This window comes from Scyliorhinus canicula, chromosome 16 (assembly GCF_902713615.1).
Source record: "Scyliorhinus canicula chromosome 16, sScyCan1.1, whole genome shotgun sequence".
NCBI lineage: Eukaryota > Metazoa > Chordata > Chondrichthyes > Carcharhiniformes > Scyliorhinidae > Scyliorhinus > Scyliorhinus canicula.
The window spans coordinates 115,771,327-115,790,951 of NC_052161.1; the positions used below are offsets into that span (position 1 = coordinate 115,771,327).

General features: G+C 47.3%; 1 protein-coding gene across 1 annotated transcript in view; it reads left to right on the forward strand.

The window, feature by feature from the left end:
- The first annotated feature begins 12,659 nt into the window (after positions 1–12,659).
- Positions 12,660–19,625, forward strand: part of mfap2 (microfibril associated protein 2) — a 45,900-nt gene continuing 38,934 nt past the window's right edge. Inside the window, exon 1 of the mRNA XM_038821914.1 lies at positions 12,660–12,910. The gene's annotated coding sequence lies outside the window, so the exon portion shown is untranslated. The remainder of the gene's footprint in view (positions 12,911–19,625) is intronic.

The following is a 19,625-nucleotide window of genomic DNA, read 5'->3' on the forward strand; positions in this document are numbered from 1 at the left end:
ATAAATCCACACACCAGTTAGTAACTTCAAACAAGACACGTTTATTATATTACAGTAATCTACTAATCATGCATATAAAACTATACGACTAGGCTAATCCTACCACTAATAGGCCAAATACTTATCTGGATAAGGGGACTGCCGGATCAGGGACCAACGGCCTCTAGCTTTGTCCTGGGTCCGCAGGCTTCCAGTAGTTATGGACTAAAGGGGGTCAGGAGTGTCTAGTCTCCTAGCGTGCGTTGTATGACACTTACGGGTTGGCGGCTACTGTCCAGACCTCTCCTCCTCAAGGTTCTTCTGCTGCAACGGTGTTCTGCTGGGAGGGCTGGCTGGTCAAGGAGAGGCTGGCAGAGAGAGAGATCTGGGGTCGGGGTCTCTGGCTTATACCTCTCTCAGGGTCTGGGCGGACCCTCTATTCACTCGCAATCGATTGGGTCTCTTCCCAATCGATTGATTTGAATTCCCCAATAACGGGGCAGTTCCTTGATCCCTGGGCGGTTCTTGAGACTTATTGTTTTGGACTTTTTTTGGCGCCGAGAAGTCTGGCCTTCCATTTAATGTATCGATTTGTGTTAACTTGTTTCCATTGTACCTGGGAATCACCCGGTATTGCCTCATTAGTATGTTAACTTGTTCTTTTCACAGTGCTGTCTGGTTTCTGCAGCATTCAGAACTGGTTTCTGCAGTAGTCAGAATACACAAGCGCTTTGCAAGCTGCTTGCTTTTGCAACATGTCCATTTTCCCTGCATTCCTTGCAATCTTCCATTTTGTGTTGGGCAGTGGTCACCGCAGGTGGCTACAAGGCGCCCCTGGAAGGACCCAGCTTCCATCAGCGAGTTCAACAAAACGACCACATATGCCCCCAGGTCTGACCCCTTGTATCCTAATTTCCATCGGTCCGTCACCCCTGTACTGCCATCGTAAGAATGGTACCCAAATTGCAAATGATTATTCCTGTGGCCTTGCCCTCCCTTAGAATATAACCACCCCCGGTACTACAGTGTTTCTAACTCTAATACCTTAGCAACCTACAGCACTAAGCATCCTCCCCTCCCTGCACCGCACAACCCCATCCTTTCCACTATGTCTTCAGTTACCAAGCTCCAAACTCCAGAGATCTCAGGCCGCTCTCCCTCACTCTCCTCCTATAAGATCCATCCTAAAGCAACCTCTTAGGCCAAGCTTTTGATCACCCCTCCCAATGTCCCATTTATTTTGATTGGAGCCCATGTTTTCTCCATGCTTCTGTCTTTTCCTGCATTAAATTTGCTGGAGAAAGGTGACAAAAGTTGCTGCCCCAGCAATTATTTGGGTCAGTCATTTGGTATAGAGAAGTTAACTGCCAAGTGTTTGTACAATTTCAAACCAGGCAGATTGACTCTGATTGGTCAAGGCATTGCGATGGGAATTAAGCAGAGAACAGCTGTTCTCCCAAGCTCTGTTTTATGCAATGAATGTTTTTGAAATGCACTGGCCAATGTTCCATGAATAAAGACATTTTGCAGATCCATTATTAAAGGCTTTGTGATAAGACCTTCTTTCAATTCGACAGGGGCAGGTTCAGTTGCAAATTTCTGTCTCATTCTGCCAAATGGCCAAGATGTTGTAACCTCCTTCCTCCTGCTGTCATGATGCACTCCTCTAACTGCACCCATTGACAAACTAGTACATTTCCACCTCCATGACTGGGCCAGAATTAACAGACAGCCGGCATCCAGCTTCCCGGAACTAAAATCCTTCAGATCTTAAACAGTCTTGAGTTTATAAGAGAGATCTTGGGGTCTATGTTCATAGATCTTTGAAAGTTGCCACTCAAGTGGATAGAGCTGTGAAGAAGGCCTATGGTGTGCTAGCGTTCATTAGCAGAGGGATTGAATTTAAGAGCCGTGAGGTGATGATGCAGCTGTACAAAACCTTGGTAAGGCCACATTTGGAGTACTGTGTGCAGTTCTGGTCGCCTCATTTTAGGAAGGATGTGGAAGCTTTGGAAAAGGTGCAAAGGAGATTTACCAGGATGTTGCCTGGAATGGAGTGTAGGTCTTACGAGGAAAGGTTGAGGGTGCTAGGCCTTTTCTCATTAGAACGGAGAAGGATGAGGGGCGACTTGATAGAGGTTTATAAGATGATCAGGGGAATAGATAGAGTAGACAGTCAGAGACTTTTTCCCTGGGTGGAACAAACCATTACAAGGGGACATAAATTTAAGGTAAATGGTGGAAAATATATGGGGGTTGTCAGAGGTAGGTTCTTTACCCAGAGAGTAGTGGGGGCATGGAATGCACTGCCTGTGGAAGTAGTTGAGTCAGAAACGTTAGGGACCTTCAAGCGGCTATTGGATAGGTACATGGATTATGGTAGAATAATGGAGTTTAGATTAATTTCTTCTTAAGGGCAGCACGGTAGCATTGTGGATAGCACAATTGCTTCACAGCTCCAGGGTCCCAAGTTCGATTTCGACTTGGGTCACTGTCTGTGTGGAGTCTGCACATCCTCCCCGTGTGTGCGTGGGTTTCCTCCGGGTACTCCGGTTTCCCCCACAGTCCAAAGATGTGCAGGTTGGGTGGATTGGCCACGATAAATTGCCCTTAGTGCCCAAAATTCTATGATTAACCTAGGACAATAGTTCGGCACAATATCGTGGGCCGAAGGGCCTGTTCTGTGCTGTATTTCTCTATAATCTATAATTATCTGACGTACAGTACTGCAACATGACACAATCGCCACCAGGTGGGGTGTAACACTGAAACACAGGCCACGAGGATCATTATGTATTTTAAAAAAATTTTTATAAATTTAGATTAGCCAATTATTTTTTCCAATTAAGGGGCAATTGAGCGTGGCCAATCCACCTACTCTGCACATTTTTGGGTTGTGGGGGCGAAACCCACGCAGACACGGGGAGAACGTGCAAATTCCACACGGACAGTGACCCAGAGCCGGGATCGAACCTGGGACCTCAGCGCCGTGAGGCGGTTGTGTTAACCACTAGGCCACCGTGCTGCCCTAGGATCATCATGTATAACAGTAAATCCCAAAATCTTTTCCAATAATCCCGTTTTCAGACTTGAAATTTTTAAAATGATAAATTTAGAGTATCATAGAACATAGAACATAGAACAGTACAGCACAGAACAGGCCCTTCGGCCCTCAATGTTGTGCCGAGCCATGATCACCCTACTCAAACCCACGTATCCACCCCATACCCGTAACCCAACAACCCCCCCCATTAACCTTACTTTTTTTTTAGGACACTAAGGGCAATTTAGCCTGGCCAATCCACCTAACCCGCACATCTTTGGACTGTGGGAGGAAACCGGAGCACCCGGAGGAAACCCACACACACAGGGGGAGGACGTGCAGACTCCACACAGACAGTGACCCAGCCGGGAATCGAACCTGGGACCCTGGAGCTGTGAAGCATTTATGCTAACCACCATGCTACCCTGCTGCCCCAATTATCCAATTATTTTTTTCCAATTAAGGGGCAATTTAGCTGGGCCAATCCACCTACCCTGCACATCTTTTTGGGTTGTGGGGGTGAGACCCACGCAGACACGGAGAGAATGTGCAAACTCCACACGGACAGTGACCCAGAGCCGGGATCGAACCCGGGTCCTCGGTGCCATGAGGCAGCAATGCTAACCACTGCGTCACTGCGTTCAGGCTTAAAAATTAATGCAACTCCAAGTACAGAGCGGTAAAGCAAAATAGTAACATTCAGTATAGAATTATTAAAGTATTACTGATCAACATGTCTGGGTATCTGAGACGACTGATTGGAATGCCGCCTCAGAACGTTGGGCAGGTCAGTTCACTTCCTCTTTTGCACTTCTTTTGATGGCTGAACAAGCCATCTCTAGAAAGGTAAAGCCTGCCACAAGTGCTGCCCATTGAGCTGTCCCTTGCCATTAGTGTGAGATTTGGTGTCACGATGTCACAGTGGTCAGCACTGCTGCCTCAACGCAGCAGGGACCCGTGTTCGATTCCAGGCTTTGGGTGACTGTCTGTACGGAGCCTGCACGTTCTCCCCGTGTCTGCCTGGGTTTCCACCGGGTGCTCCGGTTTCCTCACATAATCCAAAGACGCGCATGTTAGGTGGATCGGCCATGATCAAAGCACGGCGTCAGGGGGATGGGGCAGGGGAGTGGGCCTAGGTGGGGGCGCTCTTTCGGATAGTCAGTGCAGACCCGAATGGTCGAATGGCCTCCTTGTGTGCTGTGGGGATTCTATGATTCTATGATCTATGCTGACACCTTGTTTGCATCAATCACCAGATGGATTTCCCACTTGGCGTGATCAAAGTTGAAGATTTTCTTAACTCATTTGACAGCATCCTTGAATCAGAGCTTTGGGCGCCCTGCTGGTCTCTGGGCTCCCTCTACCTCCCTGTATGTTATATCATCGGGGATACGGCCATTTTCCATCCTGTGCACATATCCAAGCCAATCAAGTCTTCTTTACTTGATTAGTACCAGCACGTTTGGCACGTTTGCCCGACAAAGAAATCCTTCACTGGGGTCTTTTGTCTTTCCATGTGACAGCAAAGATGAAGCATGGACACCAGAGATGGAAACTATTGAAGAGCCTTGGTTTTTCTTGGTAGGTGTATGTTGCCCAGGTTTTGCTGCCATACAGCAATGTGCTGAGGATACAGGCCTTCTACATAAACGTATGTCGGTCCAGTTTGTTGTTCCTCCATGCTTGTTTTGTTAGTCAGCCACAGTTGGCGGCTGCCTTTCAAGCGGGTACGCTGAACTCTTCAGCAAGAGCCAGGTTGTCTGTCACTGCAGGTACAAGGAAGCTGAATTTGCTGACTGCTTCCCATGCTGTGTTGTTGAGTCTGATGATCGGCTGAGACACAACAACCTTCTTCCCCCCCCCCCCCCCCCCCCCCCCCCCCCCACCCCCCAGCCATAACGAAGTGTTTTCTTTTTTTTAATATAAATTTAGATTACCCAATTATTTGTTCAAGAAAGGGAATAGGAATAACCCTGGTAATTATAGGCCAGTTAGTCTTACTTCGATGGTCGGTACGTTAATGGAAAAGGTCCTGAAGGGTAGGATTAATGACCATTTGGAAAGATACAGCTTAATCCGGGATAGTCATCACAGATTCGTGAAGGGTAAGTCTTGCCTCACAAATTTGATTGAATTCTTTGAGGAGGTAACTAAGTGTGTAGATGAAGGTAGAGCAGTTGATGTCGTATACATGGATTTCAGTAAGGCATTTGATAAGGTTCCCCATGGTCGGCTCATGAAGAAAGTAAGGAGGTGTGGGATAGAGGGAAATTTGGCCAATTGGATAAGTAACTGGATTTCACATAGAAGACAGAGGGTGGTGGTGGATGAAAATTTTCAGACTGGAGACCAGTTACCAGCGGTGTACCACAGGGATCAGTGCTGGGTCCTCTGCTATTTGTGATTTTTATCAATGACTTGGAGGAGGGAGCTGAAGGGTGGGTCAGTAAATTTGCTGATGACACCAAGATTGGTGGAGTAGTGGATGAGGTGGAGGGCTGTTGTAGGCTGCAAAGAGACATTGATAGGATGCAGAGCTGGGCTGAAAAATGGCAGATGGAGTTTAACCCTGATAAGTGCGAGGTGATTCATTTTGGTAGAAAAAATTTGAATGCGGATTACAGGGTCAACGGCAGGATTCTGAGGAATTTGGAGGAACAGAGAGATCTTGGGGTTCATGTCCACAGATCTCTGAAGGTTGCCACTCAAGTGGATAGAGCCGTGAAGAAGGCCTATAGTGTGTTAGCGTTTATTAACAGCGGGTTTGAGTTTAAGAGCCGCGGGGTTATGCTGCAATTATACATGACCCTGTTGAGACCACATTTGGAATATTGTGTGCAGTTCTGGTCACTTGACTATAGGAGGGATGTGGAAGCATTGGAGAGGGTGAAAAGGAGATTTACCAGGATGCTGCCTGGTTTGGAGGATAGGTCTTATGAGGAAAGGTTGAGGGAGCTCGGGCTTTTCTCTTTGGAGCGGAGGAGGATGAGAGGCGACTTAATAGAGGTTTATAAGATGATGAGGGGGATAGATACAGTGGATGTTCAAAGACTATTTCCTCGGGTGGATGCAGCTGTTACAAGGGGCATAACTATAAGATTCAGGGTGGGAGATATAGGAAGGATGTCCGAGGTAGGTTATTTACTCGGAGAGTGGTTAGGGTGTGGAATGGACTGCATGCTGTGATAGTGGAGTTGGACACTTTAGGAACTTTCAAGGGGTTATTGGATAGGCACATGGAGCACGCCAGAATGACAGGGAGTGGGATAGCTTGATCTTGGTTTCGGACAATGCTGGGCACAACATCGAGGGCCTAAGGGCCTGTTCTGTGCTGTACTGTTCTATGCTCTATTTAACAGTACACCTGCTCTGTCTGTCTTCAGCTCCAACACTGAAAACAAACCTAAAACACGCCATGCAGCAAACAGCCTAAAACAAAAGTAAAAAGCTGACAGACAGCCCAGCACCACCCACACTCTGACATCACTGTAGTAATATGAGCAGCCAAACATTTCTTAAACACCCATTTCTTAAAGGTACTCTCACGTGACAGTCTCAACAGTCGTGAGCCTGGCGTGGTGGCTGTGGAGAGAGGGGGTGCGTACGGACAGTGTCCAGCACCGCCATACTTTGCCAACAGTTGTGTTGCTGGCCAAGGGGCTTCTGCCACGGCTGAGGGGAGTAGTGTGGGGTGGCCGGAAGGTGGACTGTGGGGTCGGGGTGGACGGGTACATGGTCAAGCACAACTGGCGCCATCTTTTCGAGCGTGATCGGTGCGTGTTTGGGTAGTATAAGTGTACACGCGGCTGTAGCTTGTCAATCCTGCGCGTGTCCAGCTGATTCTCCCATTCTTTGCGTGTTCCACGGGTGTTTCACGCACCGCTGTGCTAGCCCCTCACCGGTAGCGGAATTGGTGCGAGTCTGGCGCCGATTGTTCCATTGTGGAGCTCCATAGATCCTCGGTTGGTGTCAGCACTTAGCAACAGGAACGGAGAACCCAGCCCAAATGTATTTTCTATATCTTGTATGCCACAAGAGGATCAACTGAGAAACTTTTTGGTAGATGGCAATTATTTGTCTCTTTCTTTAAAGAGTTAATTGCTGTTGACTGTTAATTTTACTGTATAGTTTTTGTTGGGCTGTCTGTTTATTGGGGAGCAGGTAGCATTATAGTATTGTATTTTGCTTACCTGCTTCTTTCCTCTTTTGGAAGTCAATAAAAAGAATTAACAAAAAAAACATTGAGCTGTCTATTGAGTTTAAACCTTCACTAACCTGCCCAGGAGATCCGAGCTCATTCCACTTGTGGAGAAATATTTCCTGACTTCATCCGATGGTCCAGCACAATAAAGGTCCTTATGAAAGAAAGACTTGTGTGTGTGTATATATATAATATATAGCACACTTCCTGGCCTCATCAATTCCTACAGCTCTTTTTTACAGACAATAAAGACATTTTTTGCAGTGTAGTCAATGTGTAATCTGGAAAACATGTCAGCTAATAATTGCACAGCAAGCTCCTACAAACTTTTATTTTCTTTTTTTTATGAATTTAGAGTACCCAATAAATTTTTTCCAATTAAGGGGCATCTTTGGGTTGTGGGGGAGAAACCCACGCAAACACGGGGAGAATTTGCAAACTCCACATGGACAGTGACCCAGAGCAGGGATCGAACCTGGGACCTCAGCACCGTGAGGCAGCAGGGCTAACCCACCGCGCCACCGTGCTGCCCAGCTCCCACAAACTTGAATGTGATACTGACCAGTTCATTATTATTGAGATATTAATTGAGGGATGAATTTAAGCCAGCACCCAGGGAGAATGTCACTGTTCTTGAATATTGTTAAAATAAAAAGACAAGCTGTCGAAGTTTTCATCTTGCACTCATCAGGACTAACGCAAGAACACCAAATTTCTAAGAGAGCAACAATTTGTAGTGCATGGGAAAAGTGTGCTGATTGATATGACAAGTCAATTCTGATTGGTTTAGCTCTGCCATGGAGAACGGACCAGCGAACTATTGAGTCCCATGCTTTTGTTTAATTCCAAAAGATATTATGGCTGGACATGCTCCTTTTGCCTGCAGAGGACTGGTCCCTGTGGATGAATATATGAGGCATCTAGCAGTTTAAGTGACCCACATTGCAAGCCCCTGAAATTGGTTGTTAGCATAATTCTTAGCACACACGGGATTGTTCAGCAAGTCCTGCCCAATCGTGACTGACATCTGACAATAGGCATTATGTTCTAAGTTTTGCAAGGACAGACTGTTTGAGTACGATTAGTACTCTGCTTAATGTGAACAGCCAAAGGACATACTGTTTGAAATGGTCTGCTGGTTGTTTGGACTTGCAGCCTATGTATCTGGCATCACACAAGCATTGATATTCATATACCACACTACTGATTTATATAGTAAGCACAATGTATTTTTTTTTACACTGATGGTGAGGGAGAACATGACACAGGCATGGGACAGGTAATCCATGAGCCTTTGCAGTTCGTCTTCTGACTGGGCAACGAGAGTAGCATCACCAGCATACTGACATTCTCTAATCAGGACATGCCATACCTTTGTCGTGGTTTTCTGTCTTCATATGTTGAGGAGTTTTTTTAAAATCTGATTGTATGTCGAGTACACTCATTCCACGTCGGCAGAGAAGTCATTAATTTATGGGATGTAGGTGTCACTGGCTAGGACAGCATTTATTATCCATCCCTACTGCCCTTCAAAAGGTGATGGTGAGCTGCCTTCTTGAAGGTATAGTTATACCCACAGTACTGTTAGGGAAGGAGTTCCAGAATTTTGACCCAGTCACAGTGAAGGGACAGTGATATATTTTCAAGCCGGGCTGGTGAGTGACTTGGCGGGGAACCTCCAGGTGGTGGGGTTCCCAAGTATCTGCTGCTTTTTTCCTACTAGATGGTAGTGGTCGTGGATTTGGAAGGTGCTGCCTAAGGAACCTTGGTGAGTTCCTGCAGTGCATCTTGTAGATGGTACACACGGCTCCTACTGTTCATTGGTGGGGAGGGTTTGACTATTTGTGGAAGGGGTAGCAATCAAATGGGCTGCTTTGTCCTGGATGGTATTGAGCTTCTTGTGTGTTGTTGAGCTGCACTCATCAAGTGCCACTTGATCGCACTGTTGATGACTCCTTCCATCACTTTGCTGATAATGGGGAGTAGACTGATAGGGCGTTAACTGACTGGTTGGATTTATCCTGTTTCTTGTGTACAAGACACACCTGGGCAATTTTCCACATTGCCAGGTAGATGCCAGTGTTGTAGCTGTACTGGAACAGCTTGGCTAAGGGTGTGGCAAATTCTGGAGCACAAGTCTCAGTATTATTGTCGGAATATTGTCAGGGCCCATAGCTTTTGCAGTATCCAGTGCCTTCAGCTGTTTCTTGAGATCATGTGGAGTAAATCGTGATAGCTGAAGATTGATCTATGTGATGCTGGAGACCTTCAGAGGAGACCGAGATGAAACATCCACTTGGCACTTCTGGCTGATGATTGTTGCGCACATCGTCTTTTGCACTGATATGATGGGCTCCTCCGTCATTGAGGATGGGGATATTTGTGGAGCTGCCCCCTCCAGTGAGTTATTTAATTGTCCACCACCATTCATGGCTGGATATGGCAGGAAAGTAGAGATTGGATCTGATCCGTTTGTTGTGAAATCACTTAGTTCTGTTTACTTGCTGCTTATGCGGTTTGGCACACGAATAGTTCTGTGTTGTAGCTTCACCAGGTTGACACTACACTTTTAGGGATGTCTCGTGTTCCTCCTTGCTTGCGCGCCTGCACTCTTTCATTGAACCAGGGTTGATCCGCTGGCTTGGGGATAATGGTAGAGTGGGGGATGTGCTGGGCCATGAGATTGCTGATTGTGGTTGAGTACAATTCTGCTGCTGATGATGACCCACAGCACCTCATGGATGCCCAGTCTTGAGTTTCTAAATCTGTTTGAAGTCTATGTGATGGGCAGGACTTTCCAGAGTCTTGTCTGCCTCACAAACACCTGAGTTCAGAATTTCGCTCACGTTCATCGGGAACTTTCTTACAAACGGCGGGATATCCCACGACGACTATGGCAGGGCTTACACGAGATCACAGGCTACAGAGCAAAGCCAGCGGAATATCTGGGGTTGGAGCATCCCTCCCCGATGAACGGAACAAGTTCTATGCCCGCTTTGAGCAGTGAGCCTCTGCATCAGTGCCACCCATCCCAAGAGCCCTGGACACACCCATACCCACTATTACAGCCTCAGAGGTAAGAGCTGCCTTCTTGAAAGTGAATCCGTGGAAAGCGATGGGCCCCGATGGAGTCCCTGGGCGAGCACGAGTCTGCGCAGATCAGTTGGCGAGTGTATTTGGAGACATCTTCAAAACCTCACTCCTCCGCTTCGAGGTCCCCATCTCCTTCGAGAAGACCATCATAATACCAGTACCAAAGAAGAACAAGGTAGCCTGTCTCAACGACTACTGACCGGTGGCCCTGAAGTCTGTTATCATGAAATCTTTCAAGTGGCTAGTCATGAGACGGATCAACGGCAGCCTCCCAGACGGTCTCAATCCATTGCAGTTTGCCTTTTAACCTAACCAGTCCACAGCAGATGCTATCTCCCTGGCTCGAACACTTCGACAACAAGGACACCTACGTAAGACTGCTGTTCATAGCCTACAGCTCCGCCTTCAACACCATTATCCCAACAAGACTAATAACCAAACTCCACAATCTTGGACTTGACCCCTCCCTGTGCAGCTGGATCCTTGACTTCCTCACCAACAGACCGCAATCTGTCAGGATCGGCAACAGCATCTCCTCCACAATAGTCCTCAACACCGGAGCCCCGCAAGGATGTGTGCTCAGTCTTCTACTGTACTCCCTCTACACACACGATTGTGTGGCAAGATTTAACTCCAGCTCAATCTATAAGTTTGCGAATGATACAACTGTGATGAGTCATATCTCAAACGACGACGAATCAGACGACAGAAGGGAGATAAATCACTTTGTTACATGGTGTACAGAAAACAACCTCTCTTTAAATGCCGGAAAGACCAAGGAACTGATCATCGACTTCAGGAAGCGCAGCACGAAACCCCCCCACCCCCCCCACCCCCCCCCCCCCCCCACCCCGCCGGCTCCCCCCCAACCCCCCTCCCTGCATCAATGGCGCTGAAGTGAAGATCGGCGATAGCTTTAAGTTCCTGGGGGTCACCATCACCTGTCTGTCCTGGTCCACGTTGATGCAACAGTCAAAAAAGCCCAACAGCGTCTCTACTTCCTACGGAAGCTAAAGAAATTCGGCATGTCTGCATCGACTCTCACAAACCTCTACAGAAGTGCGATAGAGAGCATCCTATCCGGCTGCACCACAGCTTGGTATGGCAACTGCTCGGCTCATGATCGCAAGAAACTGCAGACTGTGGTGAACTCAGCCCAACGCATCACACAAGCTTGCCACCCTCTCATTGAGGCTGGTTTAGCTCACTCAGCTAAATCGCTGGCTTTTAAAGCAGACCAAGCAGGCCAGCAGCACGGTTCGATTCCCGTACCAGCCTCCCCGGACAGGCGCCGGAATGTGGCGACTAGGGGCTTTTCACAGTAACTTCATTGAAGCCTACTCGTGACAATAAGTGATTTTCATTTTCATTTTCATTTTCATTCTGTCTACACCTCTCGCTGCCTCAGGAAGGCAGACAGCATTATCAGAGACCCCTCCAACCCAGGCATTGCCTTCTTCCAGACCCTTCCATCAGGCAGAAGGTACAGAAGTCTGAAGAACCGCACATCCAGACACAGGAACAGCTTCTTCCCCACAGCTACAAGACTCCTCAACGACTCTCCCTCGGACTGATCTGTTCCTATAAGAACAGTATTCACGACACCCCATGTAGCTCTTGCTCATGTATTTGCTTTGTTTGACCCCTTGTTCCGCACTGTAACCAATCACTGTTTGTCGATGTACCATTTGTCAATGTTCTCTGTCGGTTATTCTTTTTTTGTCTACTATGTACACACTGTGTACATTCCTCGGCCGCAGAAAAATACTTTTCACTGTACTTTGGTACATGTGACAATCAAATCAAATCAAAATCAAATAGCTATCCTCGAACAGCTTCCACGTGGGTGCTCTCTATGTCAGGTGGATTCCAGAAAGGTGAACTTTAGGGAGAGAAGTTGCTGGCTGGTGGAGACTGAGTGAGGCAGCTGCATGGACTGGTGAATGGCCAGTGAGATGGAATACTGTCGAGTCAGTGCTAAGTTGACAGATTTCAAGCAAGACACTGGGAGGATCATCAGAATGGACCTCAGCACCTCTAGATTAGATGGGGAGGGGAGTGTGGGGGTGTAAATTAACCAGGGTCCTCACTCCCAATCACTCTGTCCTGACCTGGCTGGGAAAGTGCGAATGTTGGTTGAGGGCAAGATTGGGCTCAGCTGCGAAGACCCACATGGTCGAATAGCCGATCGAGACTGCACGCTGCGGCTCACACAGTGAATAATGAGCAGTTGGCCGAGGTGCTGACCATTCCGGTTATCCATAAACTATAGGAACGTCTGTGATAGAAACAGTGATCTGAAGACAACGGGACGTATTGGGGGGGAGGGGAGGGGGGGGGGAGTCAATGGAGTGAATGACTTGAAACATCCTTGCTGAAGCTGACCTCAAAAAAGTCACCAAGCTTGTAAACTCGCTGGCTGCCTGAGTCCGTCGCCCTCGTCACTGGAGTTCAAGCCGCTTGCTAAATAACCCAGGCTTTAAGACCCTGAGGAGTCCCTGAGTCAGGGGCAGGGGTTGGTGTGCTATCTGGAGTGTGTTTCAATCAGACTCTTACTCGGAGAGCAATTGGGGGAGTTCCAAGAAGCGGATCTGGTAAGAAAGATCAATATGTGCTGTGTGTTGTATGTATGTATGTAGTATGTATGTATGTGTGTGTGGGGCATCTTCAGTGCACCCCAAGTGCAGACCGACCACTAACTTCTGTCTAAACTTGTGTCCCTCTCTTTGTACTTTACCCTCTGATCACACCAATCTCCGACTTTAACCTCAAAAAAGGAACTGTCTTTCATATCTGCCTCCTGAATAAAGCAGAAGCTCCAGGGAGTTGTCCAAATTAAACTTTAAACGTGGAGGGAGTGGGGAAGTCAGACAGGAGGAAAGTGCGCTTTGTGCTAATTTTCTTTGTCCCAATTGGAGACGAGGCAGCAGTGAACCTGTGAGGTGTGAACTCCTGGCCTCACAAGTGCTGGACAAGTCTCACTAACTGCCCACCCAAAGCTATTTCAGCCGGCCTCGTGTAGACATTACTTTAGTGAAGTGTAGCTTTCCGAGTCGAATCAAATACTTGAGGAAAAAAAAGTTAAGTTCACTTGAAGAAGAATGCTTGAAAAAACAAACGGTCACTCAGAAGCCACGGTTCTTTGTTCTGGGCTCTTAAGAAGCCCTGGGTTGTATGTAGCTGGAGGTGGGGGAGGTGTGTGTGTGTGTGTGGATGGGGAGAGGGTTGGAGGATACAGAATAATTACACCCAGATGTGGGCTTCAGCAACTGCCAGAACACAGCAAGCCTCCTGCAGAGAAAGCTGAACTGTGAGGCTTCTAACTGACACAGAACTGGCTTGCTGCCCTGAAAGGCCCTGGAATCTCATCCAGGGATCTCCCACAGGATCAGCTAAATTTTAGCAATGGAGATGCTGCTTCTAAATCATGCCTAACGCGCATTGCCCATCATGCTGCCAACAACTGCCGTGGCACTTTTTGAGTGTAGTGAGGATGTCCCACGGTGCTTTGCAGGAGGGTTAATGAACAGCATTCGACCCCTAGTCACCTCAGGAGATATTGGGCCGGGTGACGAAAAGCTTGGTTGGTGAAGTGGGTTTTAAGAACCATTTTGTTGGAGGGTTTTAGGGAGGGAATTATAGAGCTTCGGGCAAAGGCGGCTGAAGGTCATGGCTGTCAATGGCGGATTGAAGGACACACCAGATACCAGAGATATGCACCTATCACTGCGTCAGTACTGGGTGGCACAGTGGTTAGCACTGCTGCCTCACAGCGCCAGGGACCTGGGTTCACTCCCCACCTTGGGTGACTGTGTGGAGTTTCCACTTTCTCCCCTTGTCTGTGCGGGTTTCCTCTGGGTGCTCCGTATTCCTCCCACAGTTCAAAGATGTGCAGGTTAGGTGGGGTTACGGAGATAGGGCATAGGTAGGATGCTCCTGAGCGGCACAGTGGCGCAGTGGTTAGCACTGCTGCCACACGGCGCTGAGGACCCGGGTTTGATCCCACCTCCAGGTCACTGCTCATGTGGAGTTTGCACATTCTCCCTATGTCTGCGTGGGCAGGGTAGGTGAATTGGCCATGCTAAATTGTCCCTTAATTGGGAAAAAAAAAGAATTGGGTACTTTAAATTTATAAAATAAAAGGTAGGGTGCTCTTTCAGAGAGTCGGTGCAGACTAAATGGGCCGAATGGCCTCCTGCACTGTAGCGATTCTATAATCTCCTAAACCATGCAGTTAAAATTTCACATTGATGACCTATCAAAAACAGGCACTAAAACCGGGTTAATAACAATTTTTTAAAAACAATTCTCTCATGGGATGTGGATGTTCCTGGCTGGGCCAAGCATTTATTGCCCATCCCTAATTGTCCTTGAGATGTGGCGAATCAACTTCTTGAACTGCTGCAGTCCATGTGGAGTAGGTACACCCACAGTGCTGTTAGGGAATTCCAGGAATGGTGCCAGAGGACTGGAGGATTGAGGATTGCAAAGGAAGGAGTGAAGGATAAGCCTGGCACTTATAGGCCAGTTAATGGCCATGGTGGGGAATCTTTGGGAAGCAATATTCTAGAAGAAAACAAACTGAGACTTGGACAAACAGGGACTACTGAAGGAGAGCCAGCGTGGAGCTGCAAAGCATGTCAGTCTTGATTAAAGTTGTTGATAAAGTAACAGAGAGCATGTCAAATTTTATAATGCTCTGTGAAGTGGCTTGGGGCATGAAAAGTGCTTTTTAAGTACAAATTTGATGTTGGGTGAGGGCAATGCATTTGACATTGTGCATATGGACTTGCGAAATATGTTTGATAAAACACCACAATAGAAGCTTGTTAACAAAATTGGAGTCAGTGGGATAAAAGGGATAGTGACAGCAAGGATAGAAAATTGACTAAAGGATAGAAAATAAAGTTGTTGCGAATGGGTGGGTGCTGGCTGCTTTTCAGAACCGTCAGGGTTCAGCACTGGGACGCTGCTGGCTTTGACACACATTAATGACTTGATCGTACAGAGTACTATTTTGAAACTTATAGATGTCACCAAAAAACAGGGGCGTGGAACGAAATTGAACTGCTCTTCCAAGGAGCTGCTGCAGACTCAATGGGCCAAATGGCCTGTGTGCTGTCCTACTTTGCGATCCAATGACAGATAGAGGCTTACTGAAGTGAGATGCTCTGCTGCTCTGCCACAGGATGAAGCATCACACTGTGCAGCCCCACACTGTGTGTTATTTACATCTGATACCTCTGGTTGTACGCAAGGCAGGTGGTGGTTCTGCCCAAGCCGCTGTAGCGCTTCTTCTGTGCTGTGGAGCCTGGTGCAGCTTCATTGTTGCCTGCAGCTGGTCTTGAACCATCCCTTATCCCACCCCTTCCTCGGGAATCACGTTGAACTGTTATCATGCCCGAGGCAATAGTATTCCTTGTTGATTTTGTGGTTCATTCCTTAGTAGAGTGTTCAGGAAGAAAGCAGCTTTCTTTACTTCTGAGGAAACGGGATGGTAAGCAATGGCCACAACTTGTCTTGGAGCTCCCACTCAGACAGTACAGGGGCCGTCCATAAGAAGCTTGTGGGATTTTATCGTCCAACTTGTTGGACACTGTCCGTCAGAATCCCGAAGTTGGAAAGTATAAAGGTGTAAAGTTTTCTGTGGCCACCTCTACCCTGACATAACCATGGGTAGATGTTGACTTTGTTAGGATTCAGTCCCATTGAACTGCCTTCCATCCTCACCAAAGTGTGAGATTAGACCAGAGTGTCATTGGGATTTTTAGCAGCCGTTCCTGATCAGCCAGATTTATCCACCTTCCCACAACCTCCACAAATGTGGATTTTCCAGTAGGTGTTGCTGAATAGTGATCAGGAGCAAAAACCCTGACTGATCTCACATTCCTCCCCACTCCCCTTTCAAACCTGGTATTGCTATCCTGACTGGGATTAGCTAATTCCAGCTCACTAGTTACGTCCTGTACACCAGACATACCTGTGATATCAGGGGAGCTGAAGGAGGTACCCAGAGCACCGATAATTGCGGAAATCCGGACTGTGTGCATGTGGCTGGAGAGTCAGCCAAAACATACAACCACCTCGCATAACTGGAGTAGCCTGCTGTAGAAACAGAAGCAACAACTGTGAGAGTCCAAAAAGAACCAATGCAATGAACAAGGACAGCGTAAATCCTTTCAGTTTAGAATATGAAGAAGACCAAAATACCAGAATATTGTGAAACTCTAAAAGGGTCAAATAAATTGACAATGTGCAACCCATATAAAGGGCGGCCCAGTGGGGCAGTGGTTAGCATTGATGCCTCACGGCGCCGAGGTCCCAGGTTCGATCGCAGCTCTGGGTCACTGTCCATGTGGAGTTTGCACATTCTCCCCGTGTCTGCGTGGGTTTCGCCCCCACAACCTAAGAGATGTGCAGGGTAGGTGGATTGGCCACGCTAAATTGCCCCTTAATTTGAAAAAATGAATTGGGTACTCTAAACTTATTTAAAAAAACATGGAAGGCTGTTTGTTCCCTGACCCAACCAGGTTGGCCATGAACAGGCCCGGGCAGCGGGTGGTCAAGGGACTGGTCAGACCCGATTGCCTGCTCCTCTACCACAGCTACATTCATGGCTGGGTGACCTTGGAGAGGGAATACACTCCTGGTGTCCACCGGTACACTTCAGGCCTTCTGCGACTGGTGAGCACTGCAGGGGTTGGGGTGCATCATCACCCCCAGGAATGACATTTTTGATTTAATTTACTAAGTTTTCTTTTTCTATTTCATTTTAATTACAGTGCCTCACCAGGGGCAGTCACCCCTGTAATTATTATTTAGTTTACTGATTATTATTTTCTTAAGAGTTTGATAGCCTGGGAGTACGAGGTCCAAAGATGACCTAATTCGGATTCTATTCACCAATAAGTTGCACTCAACATGCCAATTTTCTCAGTGGAAAAGAAAGATGGACACCTGGTGGAAAGGAACATTTCAAACAATGTGGGTTTGAAGAGAAAGGACTATCGTGAGTTTTTGAAAGCAGCAGTGAGGAGATAAGGTGTAAGAATTTTGCAAAGCAGTTCCAGAGAGCAAGTGGCATGTTAGCCTCTAATGACATAGCAGAGAAGAGGTTAACAACGGGAATGAGGATCAGGCTGAAGGGGTTTGCTGAGGAACAGAAGTTGGAAGTTATTTGGGACAAGAATGTTGGAGTTCATTGGTTGGGGTGCAGGGAGCCAGTAGAAACCAGTAAGAACTGGGCCAGTTGAAGGACAGGACAGAATCTTGGCACGAAAGGAGAGATCTGGTGGGGGCAGAATATGGAGCGTAGCTTGAAAATCCCAAATAGCTCTCCTTCCTCGGGAGTCTCTCTCATTCTCCCCCTATCTCTATCTTCCCCTTAAAACCCAGGGAAGGAGGCCAGGCTGTTGAGACTTCCTATGGAGATAGTACGATCAGTCTGGAAGCCCCCTGGTCTGGGTGAGGAAACTCCTTCCCCACCCCCCAACCTTATTCTTGCACAGAAAGAGGCCACTTGGTTCACTGTATTTGCAGTCATCCAGACTCAAAACATTAGCTCCGTTCTCTCTGCAGAGATGCTGTCAGACCTGCTGAGATTGTCCAGCATTGTCTGTTTTTGTTTCCGATTCCAGCATCCACAGTAATTTACTTTTATGATTGTATCTGCGCTGACTGATAAACAGGCCGCCCAGCCTATTCCCACTTTCCAACATTTGGCCTGCAGCCTGCAGGTGTCCAGGTGCATATCCTCTTACATACGTTGAGTCTTTCTGTCTCTACTCTCTTTTCAGACGGTGAAACCGTCACAACCCTCTGGGTAAAAATGCTTCTCCTCTTCTCCCCACTAGCCCTTCTATCAATCACTTTAAAGCTCTGCTCCCTTGTCACTGATCCCTCTGCTATTCCTTGCTGCAATAGTTCTGCATCAGGAAATTTCTTCTCACCTCCCTCTCTTTAGTGATATTTTTAAATTGGCGGACCCTTGCCGATGACTCACCAAGCAGTGGAAGTAGCTGTTGTATCCCTTCATATAAGCTTTTGGAGTGTGGGAATATATCATGGTTCTGCCACTGGACTAGTGCCATAGAATCAGAAAATCACTACAGGGCAGAAGGAGGCCATTCGGCCCATCGTGTCGACACCAACCCTCTGAAAGAGCACCCCACCCAGGTCCACCCCCCCCCCCCCCACCCCCCCGTAACCTAACCTGCACATCCCTGGACACTAATGGGCAATTTAGCATGGTCAACCCACCTAACTTGCACGTTCCTGAACTGTGGGAGGAAACCGGATCACTCAGAGGAAACCCACGCGGATACGGGGAGAACGCGCAAACTCCACATAGACAGTCACCCAAGGCTGGAATTGAACCCGGATCCTTGGCGCTGTGAGGCAGCAGTGCTTACCACTGTGCTACCGTGCTGCTGACTTGAGTAGACCATTCATCCCCTTGGGCTTGCTTTACTATTTAATCACTAATATCTCAGCGCGAGTTCCAATCCTGTACCAGCTTACCCGAACAGGTGCCAGAATGTGGCGACTAGGGGCTTTTCTCAGTAACTCCATACATGTGACAATAAAATATTATTATTATTATTATTAATATGGGGTGTTCGGGTTGGAAATGATTACCTTACCAGGGGTCCTTGTTGAGTACGAGCTTCCCCGCTAGGGGCAGGGGATCTCTATTAACCTTTGTATAAAAGGTCAGCCAGTAAGGCACCAAGCAGAACAGGAACTCAGTAGGGATCTATCGGGCAGAGTACATATTGTGTTGCAAATAAAACTACGTTTGTTTATTTTACTCGGTGTGGTCTCCTCTTGTCCTTATTAAAATCACCATATCAGAGGTTCGAAGTAACGATCAGGAGGCACAAAGTCAAACCCCAACATAGCAGCTGGAAAATTTTAATTCAGTTATTAAATTAGTTTTTATCTGGAAGAAAAAGCTCATCTGGGTAATGGTGACCTTGATACTAGTGTAAAAACTCATCTGGTTCGCTGAGACCTTTTAGGGAAGGAAATCTGCATCCTTACCTGCTCTGGTACTTACAGCAATGAAGTTGACTATTATCTGCCTTCTGTAATGGCCTAACAAGCCCCTCGGTTAAATCAAACCTTTACAACCAAATATAATCATCACAAAAACTCCAACGGTTCAAGAAAGTTGCTCAGCAGCATCTTATCGAGGACATGTAGGTTTGGACAATAAACATTGGCCTAGCCACTATGCCCACATCTTGTAAATTAATTTTAAAAAATAAATTAAAACTCTGTTCCATTGCTGCCTCATGATGCCGAGGA